Source organism: Octodon degus, unplaced genomic scaffold, assembly GCF_000260255.1.
Source record: "Octodon degus isolate 3935 unplaced genomic scaffold, OctDeg1.0 scaffold00227, whole genome shotgun sequence".
Classification (NCBI taxonomy): Eukaryota; Metazoa; Chordata; class Mammalia; order Rodentia; family Octodontidae; genus Octodon; species Octodon degus.
In genome coordinates this window covers 1,021,946-1,028,306 of record NW_004524803.1, presented here as the reverse complement: position 1 = coordinate 1,028,306, position 6,361 = coordinate 1,021,946, and the positions used below count along the sequence as shown (strand labels likewise).

Genomic DNA, 6,361 nt, shown 5'->3' with positions numbered 1-6,361 from the left:
ATAACAACACACAATGTACTAACCATTGTTACTCTCCTAAAATCTTGTTTTGAGATTTTGTACCACTGTTTTTATTTTTTTTCTTTCTTTAAAATAAAAATAACTGATGTCAATAAAAAAAAAAATGGGGAAGAAACTTGAACAGATACTCCACCAAAGACTGTATACAAATAGCAAATAAACACATAAAAATGCTCAACATTGATAGCCATTATGGAAATCAAATTACAACTATTATGCCACACAACTATATACCTATCAAACACTTCAAAATAAAAAATATTGCTAATGCCAAGAGCTGACTAGAATGTAGAGCAACTGGATTCCTTATACAGCCCTCCTGGAAATATAAAAGTGGTGCAACCACTGTGGAAAATAGTTTGATAGTTTCTCACTGATGTGAAATATTTATCTGCACATGACTCAGCAATCCATTTCTAGGGATTTGCCCAGCAGAAGCAGAATCATATAAAAACCTAAGTATAAATATTCATAAAAATGTATTTATAATCATTAAATATAGAAAATGAACTGTGTTGGCTTTCCAACACTGTAACAAAAAATAAGCCAGCTTATAAAGAAGCAGAGTTTATTTTTGGCTTATTGTTTGAGGGATCCTATGTACAATCCACCTTTGGTAGGACCAATTATCTTTAGGTTTCTGATCAGACAGGAACAACAGGAGCTGTCAGTAAAGAATACTGCTCACTTCATGGTCAGGAAGCAAAAAAAGAAAAAGGAAAGGGCTGGGTCCCATTGTCTCCTTTGAGGGACACTCCCAGTGACCCAAGGTTTCAGATGAGGCCCTTTCTCCTAAAGGTCCAGAGTACTGTACTTCCAATGTGCCACTCCATGGACCAGGCCTTTAACACACGGGCCTTTGGATGACGTGTAACAACCAAGATACAGCACAAGCCAAGTCCATCAACTGGTACATTAGTAAACAATGCAATATTACCTAACAATAAAAAGAAATCAGTTACTGCATACAGCATGAGAAGAATGACAAAAGCAAATGCTACGAGATAGAAGCCAGACTCAAAAGGTATGTATTAAATAGTTCCAATCATATGGCTGTCTCAAAAAAGACAAAAGGATAGAGACAGATAAAAAATTCAGTGGCTGCAGGCTGGGGGCTGGGGCAGGGGACTGACTACGAAGGCCAAAAATGAACTTGGTGGGGATGGAAATCCTCTCTCTTGACTGAGACAGCTGATACATGCCTATATGTTTGTCAAAGCTCACAGAACCAAACATCCAAAGTGGGTAACTATACCTCAAGAAATATGAAGGGCCAGCGAGATAGCTCAGCAGACTAAGTGCCTGCTTAGGCAAGCACAGGGACCTGGGTCCAATCCTGGGCACCACATGGTGCGCAGGGGCCCACCACCAGGCACACTGAGCTGCCACTGAGACCAGGTGTGGTGGTACATGCCTGTAATCCCAGCACTGGGGAGGTTGAAAACAGGAGGATCACTACAAATACAAGCTGCATAGTAAGATCCTGTACCAAATACATTTAAAAAAAAAAAAAAAGAAATTTGACTTTAAATTTTAAGCTATCAATCAAAACTCTGAGTCAATGAGGTCTAATAAAAATGAAAAGGAACTTTTGAGAAGTTCTAACCAAAGATGTAATACTTTCTCCATGCATTTCAAACACACCCAACTGGGATTTAATTTTCTCACATTAGGAATCTATAATGTAATGAAGGTAAAACCTTCACTGTTTAGCTTATTACACTATTTCAGAAATATGAGCCCAATAAATAATTATGTTAAATTTTTGGCTTGGAGAAATGGAAGCAAAGAAATAAGAACTATCTGCTACTTTATTATGGTAAGTTAGTAGTGAGCATTTCCTATTAAAGGCCATAAAACCAGCAATTCTGTGATAGGTTGGACTCAGATCGAGGGAATTCAATCTTGGCTTTAACAACTGTTAGGATCACATTTCTTATGAAGCCCTTTACAAACATCTTGTCCCAGAATAATTTATATTTATTTGTTTTTACCCAAAGGGGTATAGAAGCAAATATTTTCCAGCTTAAGAATGATGACATTTTAAAAATTAATAAAAATCAAAATGAAAGTACATGGCATTTGTTAAAGGGTAATAAAATAACTCTAGTCAATTGGCTAGTTCTACACCAGTAGATTTCTTTAAATAGTAATGAAATCATTGCTTTAAAAAAATCCATCATTATTAAAATTAAAAAAAAAATTTGCCTCAGCCTCCACCAAAATTAGATTTGTAAGTTGCTGGTCATTCCTATAATTAAATCTATGTCACAAATTTGCAAGAAAAATGGTCACTGTGACTAATGCATTTACTTGCTATACAAGTCCTGTCAGAGAGCAAAGAGCATTATGCTGTTAAAATGGAGTAGGTAAAGATTCTATACATTTTTATTAAGTAACAAGACTATTTTTAACTTACAATGACTGTATTTTAGATAAGAGTCTGTTTTAAAACAAATCCACGTGCAGCAATCACAGGGTTTTTATTTTTAACTCCACAAACATGTTTGGCACTGTGACACACAAAGGTCCTGCTTTTCTCGACTATCTAAAAATAGTGAAAGAAACACAAACATGTTCTGATTACCAAAGTTGTTGATTCTGAGAGTCTCCTCATTTGCCTTTCCAATATGGTTTAAAATCACCAATTGAGAACCAAACACAGAGACCAGGGCTGTTCAAATTGTAAGTCAGAACAAAATGATTAAAAGACACATGGGCAAAGAATGAGCGATTAAACTTATTGTCCACTCCGATGATGTTCAATCCCTCAGAGTGCAGATGGAAAGTTCTTGATGTGGAATAGCTGATGCCACTTTCCTCCTTCCCTCCAGAAGGCATTCAGCCACAGAGTTCAGCTACAAAAATAATGAGCTGATTTAATTTACCATTTATGATCAGATAGCTTTGTTTCTTTACAGAGTTGATGTTTTACCTTGAAATAAATCTGAATTTAAAAAGTGGGTATTATTCAATAAACTGTATGTTGATAAGGCAAAAGCCATACAGGTTGGGATGCTGGAAACGCTGCAATGAAGGCAGTTCTTTTATTTCCTCCTCTTTAAATTTCTTATCATTACTTATTTTTTCATATATTTATGTACTAGGTCTTTGCTTCAGAATCTAAAAGTATGAATCTAATGGACTCTGAGTTCAGTGCATGTTAGTTTTCTGATTGTTCTATATTGTGCTACACTGCTAACTGAACAAATAGTATGTTTTTTTTTAAGGAAAAGTATTCTGTTCTAAAAAGACCAGTTTTTATGACATTCACTTACCCCAAGTGATCAAATGAAATGTACAGCATGATGACGGGTTCCATTTTATAAAGCTTTTTTACCTGAGCATAGTTCACAGGATAAAAGATCAAGAAGGTCCATTCAATATTCCTGGTTTTGTTGAATCCTTAGCAGTACAAGGAAAAACTTGAAATAGGATTCTATAAGGAGTTACCAAATGCTAGTTAAAAAGAAGCTGCTGGCCAGCGGATAACTCAGTGGACTAAGTGCCTGATTAGGTAAGCTCAGGGACTGAGGCTCGATCCCAGCACCACATTCCACACTGGCCCTGCCTCCAGTTGTTCTGAGCAGGCCACTGCAACCAGGCCTGGTGATACACACCTATAATCCCAGTGCTGGGGGGCGGAGGTGAAACAGGAAGACCACTGTGAGTCTGAACTGTGTAGGGAGACCCTATACCAAATACATTAAAAGAAAAAAAGATCAAAAACTTGCTTGTTTGTTCTGGCAAGTGTAATGAAAATAAATCCTGTTTTATAAAGAAGCCAAGAACATTTGAGGGGGAAGGAAAACATTCCAAGGCAATAATTTTGATTGGTTCAAATTTTAAAAAAATTTTAAAAACTACATAATCCTCAAAATAACTCTCTGTAACTGCAAGTGAAAGAAAAGCCAAATTAACAATTACTCTTACCTAATAAGTGCTCTCATGATCTTAACATTGAGATTTTTTCTTTTTCTTTTTTTTTTTTTTTTTTTTTTTGGCAGAGCCAGGAATTGAACTCAGGCCCTTGCGCTTGCCAGGGAAGCACTTATTCCACTGAGCCATCTCCCCAGCCCCAGCACTGAGATTCTTGCTCTAAGTTTTAAAAGGCAGCACTGCTCAGCAATCAACGAACAATAAATTTAATGTCCTTCCATTCCTATGTTCTAAATGTTGTTTTTTCTTTCTTTTTTTTTTTTTATTAATTTTATTGAGAAACAAATAGCAATGAGAGGGGCTGCGGAGATGGCTCAGTGGAATAAGTGCTTCCCTGGCAAGGGCAAGGGCAAGGGCCTGAGTTCGATCCCTGGTTCTGCCAAAAAAAAAAAAAAAAAAAAAAAAATTGAACAAGTTTAAAAAAGGGACGGTAGGTCAGTTACAATAATTAATACATTGCATATTGTTGTCTTGGTAGTAGTTATTCATAGAACAAGATGCAGACATGATATCCTGTCCAAACACTATGAGTACAAATCTTTCTTCTCATTGAAAAAATATGGAAAGCTTCATGACCTTGTGTGTCATCCTTGCGCAGGGGCCATGCTAATCTTCCCTGTATCATTCCAATTCTAGTATATGTACTGCCAAAGCAAGCACTCTAGATGTTGCTGAGTATATGTTTGAATAAGACAGAATTAAAGGAGATAAACATACATCACAAGTTTTTAGAACACAGCACTACTTTGGGGATTTCTTTTCTTTCAGTAACTGGGAAAACATCAGTTAACTCTTACCCTAAGTCTGGATAGTGATGAGGAACTAGCCAAAACAAGGAAAACAGAACAACTGAGAGAGGGAAGAAAATACTTTGTTCAAGGCATCGGGTTCTTCTGAACTGTTGATCATGCATAGAAAGATTCTTCATCTTAGAAGAGGCTGCTGTAGTTCTAGAAATTTTATTTTTCTAAAAAAGAACAATTATGTGGAAATAAACCCCATTTCTTTACACTTTAGATAAAGAGCTTTAGAGAGTGAAGGATGACTTTTTTTTTTAGACTGGATATTACATATTCACAAAGACAATTTATAACTATAACTTCATAACTCTCTCCAACTATTCAGAAACTCTTAATTAATGTTACTATGAATTGCTCCAATGCTATATAACATAGTTATTAGAAACACAATTAGTATGGGCAACTTTTTCACTTATTAGGCTTTCCCTTTAAGATTAGCAATTACCAAAAATAAAACAAGCTGAGAAGTCTATGAAGAAAAAAAGTTCTGTTTTCCTTTTAAGCTTTAACCTGTAATGCTTTGAGACATAAGACACTGGTTTTATTCTCCAAACCAAAATGCTTAGGTTCTAAAAGAAATCAAGAACTTTCATTTTAGAATTTTTTTTGAATGTAGCGGTTAAATGTATGAATGTATGTAGTTAAATCTTATGAAACTGAAGAAGCTTTTCAACTGGAAATTTTTAAGAACTTGACAAAGCTAAAAAATAAAGAGAAGGCAACATGCAAGGCGGCTGAACTTGAAGTACATGGTTTTACATAGAAAAGGAATATCTATCTATCTATCATCTATCTATATGGCACTTTAGCTGTTCAGGGTGTAGTTGGCTATCAAATTTTATTAAAACCTCATCAAGAAGGAAATCTCAAATCACTCATTATGCTCCACAATTATTGTAAACTGAACAATTTAAATGAGAGGAAGAGATAATGACATTAACTTCTTAACTTACAGCAATCCTTTGTGGCATGACTTTAAAATATTCTGCTCTGAAATTTATGTAAATTGAATTCATCTGTCATTAGTTATTACTAGTCGAGCTACATTAAAAAAGTTTTCTGTAACAATGAGTTCTTAAAAACACTGCTTTAATTAGACCTGGGACATTATTAAAGTAGCTATAAATATGTACAGTACTTTATTTGGTATACCCAGGTGCCTGAAAATCAACACAGATGCCCTCAGAGTTCTTTCTCAAGAAATTCTTCTGATCAAAGCCTTTCACTTAAATTTTTAAGGTAATCTAAAATAAATAGCCTTTTCATATTCTACTATGTATGTAAGAAAGAATAACCACTGATACTCATGATACTCACAGAATTGAAACAGTATAGTTTACAACCCATAAACCTTAGAGAAGTAACCCATTTCTTAATTTTATGATGTCTATAGTTACATACAGCACTAACTTATAAAAGAGCTTGAACCAATTTAAACATAGTTTAACTGTTGGCTCACATCTTTTTCTATCGTATCATCCATGTACTATCTATCTATCTATCTATCTATCTATCTATCTATCTATCTATCTATCTATCTAATTGAATTCAATCCTCCCCACATCGCTATAGGTTATGTACTATCATTGTTCTCTCTCTCT

General features: G+C 35.0%; 1 protein-coding gene and 1 non-coding gene across 2 annotated transcripts in view; both read right to left on the bottom strand.

The window, feature by feature from the left end:
• Slc10a7 (solute carrier family 10 member 7) overlaps nucleotides 1–6,361 on the bottom strand; it is a 321,845-nt gene that overhangs the window by 176,830 nt on the left and 138,654 nt on the right. The window lies entirely within an intron of this gene.
• On the bottom strand, nucleotides 4,514–4,620 carry LOC111813817. Its single transcript, XR_002818975.1, has one exon. It is a non-coding gene; the product is annotated as a U6 spliceosomal RNA (small nuclear RNA).